The sequence below is a fragment of the Suncus etruscus genome, chromosome 2, assembly GCF_024139225.1.
Source record: "Suncus etruscus isolate mSunEtr1 chromosome 2, mSunEtr1.pri.cur, whole genome shotgun sequence".
In the NCBI taxonomy this organism is placed as follows: domain Eukaryota; kingdom Metazoa; phylum Chordata; class Mammalia; order Eulipotyphla; family Soricidae; genus Suncus; species Suncus etruscus.
The window spans coordinates 139368472-139376159 of NC_064849.1; positions in this window are offsets into that span (position 1 = coordinate 139368472).

Sequence of the window (7688 nt, forward strand, 5' to 3'; positions counted from 1 at the left end):
TCCCACCAGCACTGATTGCTCTATTTTTTTTTGTGTGATGTGTGCCAGTCTCTGTGGTGTTAGATGGTACCTAATTGTTGTTTTGATTTGCATCTCCCTGATGATTAGTGATGTGAAGCAATTTTTCATGTGCCTTTTGGCCATCTGTGTTTCTTCTTTGAGGAAGTATCTGTTCATTTATTTTCCCCACTTTTCAGTGGGGTTAGATTTTTTTTTTGTTAAGTTCTGTCAGTATTTTGTATATCTTAGATATTAGCTCCTTATCTGATGCATATTGGTAAATAATTTCTCTCATTCTGTGGGTGGCCTTTGTATCCTAGTCATTATTTTCTTTGAGGTGCAGAATCATCTCAGTTTAATATACTCCCATTTGTTTGCTGCTTTACTCTGGAATAAACAAAGCTACATATCTCTGCATCCACACAACCAATTAAGTAATTAAGTTGCTAAATACCTTGGCAGCCAAAGATATTTTACCTTTCTGTATTTTTTTATGTCATCATCAAGGAACAAAGAAAAGGGTATTGAAAGATTTATATCTCATACCCACTCTGCTAGGCTCTCTACATTATCCTTGAGAACACTCTCTTCTCCATTCCTGAACATATCAAAAGCAAATTTTAAATTTAAAATGAAGTCAACTTCATTGCACCATGGAAGGACTTCAAAAATGGCCTAAGTTTTTTTTAAAAGAATGAAAACAGATGTAATACTTTTATAAACAGTAGAAAATGATCTACAGATGGATGGTCGTAATAGTCAGTATAGTTATAACCAAGTTGGGTGAGTTATATTCTGCTTTGTCTCACACAATCTTGACAGTTTCAGTTATTTCAGTTTAAGCATTAATAACACCTCCTTTCACTCTTAAATTTCACTAGGAATTTAATTAGCATGATTGCCCTCAAATAATACCTGCTAATAAAAGGAAGAAATAAAAGTTTCCTCAAGTGAAGGAACAGCTCTCTTCAAGGCTTTCAAGATTTCTCTTAAGATTTTCACCTTGAATTACAGTTTGAGGAACCTAGCTGTTTTATGTTCATCATAACCAAATTTTATCATCCTGCCTCACTTGTACATGTACATCATTATAACAAGGAAGAAAATGCTTTGATCATACTTATTATTGCCAAACTCCTGGCTAGTTCACATGAGAGTGGATTTCCAAATACAGTATCTTCTTAGAATATGTCATGACGTTAGGAGGGGCAGCCTTCTTTTTTTTTTTTTTTTTTTGGCTTTTCGGGCCACACTGTTTGATGCTCAGGGGTTACTCCTGGCTAAGCGCTCAGAAATTGCCCCTGGCTGGGGGGGGGAACCATATGGGATGCCAGGGGATTGAACTGCGGTCCTTCCTTGGCTAGCGCTTGCAAGGCAGACACCTTACCTCTAGTGCCACCTTGCTGGCCCCAAGGGGGCAGCCTTCTTAAGGAGAAAGAACTAGGTGAGACTGGAGATGTGGCTCAATGGTAGATCATATAAATCACTTGTAGAAGAAGAAGAAGAAGAAGAAGGAGGAGGAGGAGGAAAGAAAGAAAGAAAGAAAGAAAGAAAGAAAGAAAGAAAGAAAGAAAGAAAGAAAGAAAGAAAGAAAGAAAGAAAGAAAGAAAGAAAGAAAGAAAGAAAGAAAGAAAGAAAGAAAGAAAGAAAGAAAGAAAGAAAGAAAGAAAGAAAGAAAGAAAGAAAAGAAAGAAAGAAAGAAAGAAAGAAAGAGAAAGAAAGAAAGAAAGAAAGAAAGAAAGAAAGAAAGAAAGAAAGAAAGAAAGAAAGAAAGAAAGAAAGAAAGAAAGAAAGAAAGAAAGAAAGAAAGAAAGAAAGAAAGAAAGAAAGAAAGAAAGAAAGAGAAAGAAACTAGAGAGATAGTAAGTACAGTGGGTAAGGAAATTGTTCTACTCTCAGCAGAGATGTGTCTGATCCCCAGATCCTATGTGGTTCCCAAATCCACCACAAGTGATCCCTGAGAATTGAGCAGGAAGTAAGCTCTGAGCTCTGCCAGGTGTAGCCCCTCCACTGAAAAAACAAAAAGCTTCAGTTTAAGATGAATATCCCTTACTCTTCATTTTACAAAAGAAAAAGTTGGTAAACATTTAATAGTTAACATCTATCAAATGTCAACACTAAGAATAAGGGATAGTTTTTTATTGGAATAGGAAAAAACTACTTATTTGTGGGCAAGAGAAATGGACTTCAGTTCACTCTTTTAAAATCTGAGATACATTGAATGAACAAAATTTAATCACTTGTGTGAGGTGTGAGTTGTTATTGCTAATCAAAATAGGACTTGCAGCTTCTTATCTCATGTTAAAAGTAAAATCAGCACATCTGGAGCTTCCCCAGGAAGTGTTGAGTGTCTCATAGGACAGAGAAACACATGTGGATAAACCTGGCATCTTTCATTCTATGTAAACTCAAACATTTCCAGGGAAGAAGAATAGAAAAGAGATGAACCATCCACAGGAGGCATGTTTATTCTGAAATTCCCCCTTTTTACAGTAACTGGTTTCAATTTTTATATTAAAGGAGAAATTGTTAGCTAGAAAGATGCAACTTTGCTTTATATGTTTTAGAAAATAAGCAAGATATCCCAATATTGGACAATGACCGTCCATTTCTATGATATTTTAGGAGAACAGCAAGAATAAAATGGTGTGAGTAGGTGTCCAAGAGATGACTTTTATTTTTAATACTTTTCTTCAAAAAACACTAATTAAATTTTTAAGTGACCACATCTTCACATCTTTCTCTATGAGATTTATTTGATTTGGTTTGGTATGATTTGGTCAAATACCAAACAGTGCCCAGGGATCACTCATGATGGGGTTCAGGAGACAGTGTTTGGTGCTGAGGATTGAACCCGGGCTAGCCATGTACAAGCCTATATAACCTATCCACTGTACTATTGTTCCTACTTAACATCCCTTTTTTGTTTGTTTTTGGTTTTATTGTTTGATTGTTTGTTTATTTTGGGACCAATACAGTGGCACTCTGGGTTTAGTCCTGGCTCTGCACTCAGGAATTACTCTTGGCAATGCTTGGTGATGCCAGGTATGGAACCCAGGTCTGCCATATAAGCAAGGCAACCAAGCTATGCACTGTACTATCACTCCAGACCCTCCACATCACTTTTTTTAAATTTATTTAAAGAAAATAAATCGCATAGTTGTGACAATTAGTTATAATATATTTGTTTCAGGAAGAACAAAGGCAAAGTTATTTTAAAAAAATAGAGAAACCAATGAGATGGAAGAGAAAGAAAAGGTTCAGTAGCAAGTATATTTTTGAAAATCATTGAATCACCAATTAACTTATTCAAGGCATAGCAGAAGGCTTAATAAGCTTTTCTTTTTTCTCTCTCTTTTAAGAATAAGAGTTAAAGAAATATAATAAAAACGGTGTTAGAATGGCAATTGTTGTTTGCACAGGCCCAGCAAAATATGGGGAACATAGAAAGGAAAAGCCTTGGTCTAAATACAAGGAGACCTTATCCCCGAAGTTTTCTGGCATAAGACCAACTTTAGGCTCTGGACATTCTAGGTTGTCCAACTCAAGTCATTGTCTGTGCTGCCAATAAACTTTTTTTCCCCACACAGTCGCTGTTGTTGGTGTCAGATTTCTGTAGTTAAAGATCCTGGATTCTGTGCATATCCTACTTTATATCAAAGTCAGGATGATGTGGAGTGTCCTCTAGTTTCACCTCACAATTAGAGGCCAATGAGGAGAGCCCTGCCCTGAAAGCTGGTTGTTGTTGTTGATGAATCTTCTGGGTGTTAAGGAAATTTTCTTTAGAGTAGGTTGATGTCAGGGCAGCTGTAGGATCTTCCCTGCTTCCAGGTGCACATCACTTATTTTATTTTTTAATTTTTAATTTGAAGATAATGGCTTACATATCTTTCACAGTAGTATTTTAGGTACATATTATTGCGGATATTATAGAGGTAATTTCCTTGGCCTAGGAGATACAGGGTTTCTCCACCCCTGAAGTATACTGTCATGGGATTAACTATAGACTCCTTGCATGATCATTTACTCTCCCCTTGGTGCTTTTGTGGTGTTTGGAAGACTTGTGCTTCGTCTTGGATGGTAAAATCAGACCTCTGTATCTAGAGATCTTGGTGACTGTGCAGCTCAAGGAATGGAGCTTATGATGAAGTCTTTCTTTGTGGTTCTAGCAGTTCTGCTTCTTCTACGAACCAGTACCCACTACCCAAGTGAAGAGACACCCACTCAAGCTCTCATCTTGTTCCAGGCAAGAAAATATAACCAACATCCCGACTGACTCATGCAGTGTGGCCCTCCTAATCACCTCTCCCTAATATGGACTGTGGCTTGATATCGGAACTAGTTCCAAAGGACCCCCACTGCAAGAACTCTACCCAAGACCTCCCTGCCTGGACCCCACACCTCATAAGGAAATCTCAAAAGACAACGGGGAAGCCTATACTTTCATCATAAATATAGAACTATATAACACTAGCTCTTATCCTGTTTCTCCCCAAGTGTAATCTCCTCTATCACTTTCTCCCTTTTTCTTTGTTTTTTTTTTCTCTTCTTTTTTTATTCTTGTTCATTGTTTTGTTTTGTTTTTGTTATTGTTATTTGATTTGATTTGATTTTGCTTCTTTTGGGTCACTCCTGGCGGTGCTCAGAGGGTGCTCCTGGCTCTATGCTCGGAGATCGCCCCTGGTGGGCATGGGGATCATGTGGAATGCCGGGATTTGAGCCACCGTCCTGCAGGAAGGACAGACGCCTTGTCTCCATGCTATCTCTCCCGGCCCACTTTATTCCTTTAATTACGCCTTTTATTTAATCTTTAAAAAAAAAAAAAAAAGAAAGAAACGTTTTTTTTTCTTTAGATATGTGTGAACATATATATTTTTAGTTTTTGTCGTGTGTCTGTTTTCTTCTCTCTCTACCCCCAAATCCACCAGCAATATAATGTAGCACCACTTCTTCCTGCAAAGACATATTAAACAAAGGGGAAATTTTACGTGTAAAAACAAGCTCGTATCTACTAGGGATAAGAACTAATACTTTTTTACAACACAGGTACATCTCCTACCCTGAACGTATGTCATGTGAGACCAACATAGACTCCAGGGAACTAGACACCGACTGTCCAGCCTTGACTCCTGGATCCCAGACATAGAAACGACAGAGTTCTCCACAACAGCACCAGGAGCCAAATCCCCTCCAGGGCATTCATAATGCTACTCTGATGCCAACATGCGCCAGTTCTAAATTGATAACCTGACAATGAGGAAATGGGAACAACTTGATCTAAGAGCAAGTTGTCCTTCCTCATCAGCCAATGATAAGACAAAATCAGAAAACATGTCACCCTTTGATCTATGCAAAAGCCAAGATCGCTATTACAGATGACTGGTTGTTACAACCGGGACCAACAACAACAACAACAGCAACAAAAAGCTCTAGCCTAGCTTTTGGTCTTTGATCTGTTCAACAAACAAGATCTCCAACTCCAGAGGTCTGAGTGCGACAACTGCAACTGAACGGGTCTTCCGGAAACATAACAAAAGACTTGATCCCAGGCTCCATCCTAGGAGCAACATAATGACCAAGACCACCAACTACAGAAGATGGATTAAAACGGCATCACTTATTTTTAAAGCATCTATCAAGCCTAACTTTTATCACAAATTGAGAAAAAAGTATATCCATACAGTTCTTAGAAATAAATTAATCTCCATGAACATAATCTCTATGGTTTGGTTTGCTCTGTTTTTCTTCCCTCAGAATTGAGAGGGTTGGGGATATTCCTGGCCTTAAGTTCAGGGTACACAATTTAGTGCTAAAGCTCTGACTTAGCTCTGGTTAACAAAGTATGTGCTCAAGCTCTTTGATCTCTCTCCCTAGCCCCTCAAAAACTTTTTTCTTTTGTTTTGTTAAAATGTTTATTTTAAATACTTTATTTTTAATGATGGTCTATATTCAATTCACTCCACTTCTCCTTTTGTAAACTGTCTTGTTTATCAAGAAAATCTAGATGATTTTTCTCTAAATGGAGGACAAGGAAGGAGAAACACACCAGAGTAAGGCCATGGGAAGAATCTTGGAGTATTACAAAATTGTAGTCTCACTTGAATTCCTGTTCACAAGATTCAGGGTCACTAAGACACAATCCCCTCTTAGAGCAAGCATCAGAGCTATTCTAACTACTCATTTAACTGCCCAGAAAATATCCCTCCTCTGTTGGAGGAAATGGATTAATTGCTTTAGAAAAGATCTCCTTTGTGAATAGAAATGAAAGCATCTTGAATGTCCATTCCAGATGATATCATTGTTTATCCTCTGGAATATGGAGCAGTTCTATTGAAATTGCATTAAAATGTGTTGTCAGGTTATATGACTTGTCTGCTCGTTTTCAAAGAGGGACTATGAAGACTTGATACCTGATTGTTAGTCATGTTCTGTTTTTCCCCCACATTAGTTTTATTTACCTATGATAGTTCCTCTCTTATTCAAAAAAAATCTAATTAATTTTATTCAAAATACAATACTTATGCTGTATTGTGGAGGGAGGACAACATTTGTGGTGGGAATGCCCCTGATTCAATGTTGCTATGTACCTAAAATATTACTGTGAAAGATTTGAAATCCACTTTGGTCAAAATAAAAATTAAACAAATACAATACTTAGAGGAAGGATTTGATGTAATTATATTCCACATATGTTTGATTGGATTACATAAGAAAGGGACACATGGTATGATAGTAAGGGAAATATTGTATCTATATACAGAAGCAAAAGCAGCTTTTGTTTCAATAATTTTTTGCCTATCTCAAACAAGAATTTCTTCTTTATTCATATGCTAATTCTAACACATAGAACTCCTAATTCCATTTTAATTTGCTTAATTTTAATTTTATTTTAAATAAAAGATCACAGAATCCAGAAATGCTGCTTTAAAATAATCAAAGTTTAATTCCCTTTCAAAAGTACAATTACTCGATTCTTATTCTTTTGTATGTAATAGTTTTATAAGTAATTTGTTAATTTTTACAGATTTATAAACTTCATAAGGACATGTGGTAACCTCAGAATAAAACAGTAAAGACTTATTTATTAAAAACTTACTAAAATAAAACATATGAACACTAATTATTATATAGTTTAACCTATTACTTATCACCAGGTTTGCTACCTAATGCATAATGCTCACAACTTCATCCAACTTAATTATATACTCATGTGTTATACTTTAACACAGCCTAGTTTAATAAATCCTTATAGAAAATGGGAGATAATTAATAGTACTAGGAAAACTATTCTAGAGATTATTTTGTTACTCATACACTATATATTGCCAAGATAAATTAAGTATCTTTTGTATCTGAAACAAGTCATTTGTTTTTCACTATAATTTCGTGTGATAGAGGAAATTTTGATTTTAATATTAAGTTTATAAAGGGATTCTTAAAGCAATGACCATCTTTGCCTTTTTAATAGAACTTTTTCAGAATTATTTCTTATCAATTTGATTTTGGTGCACCTTAGTTTGTTTCATCATGTTTCTTTTTTCTAACTTTAATTATAACACCATGATTTACTAAGCTTTTCATAACACACTCATTTCAGATTATTTAATGTTCAGCATCAATGCCACCACCAGTGAGACCTTCCCATCCACCAGTGTCACCAAATGTTCACCAATCCACCATTGCCTGCC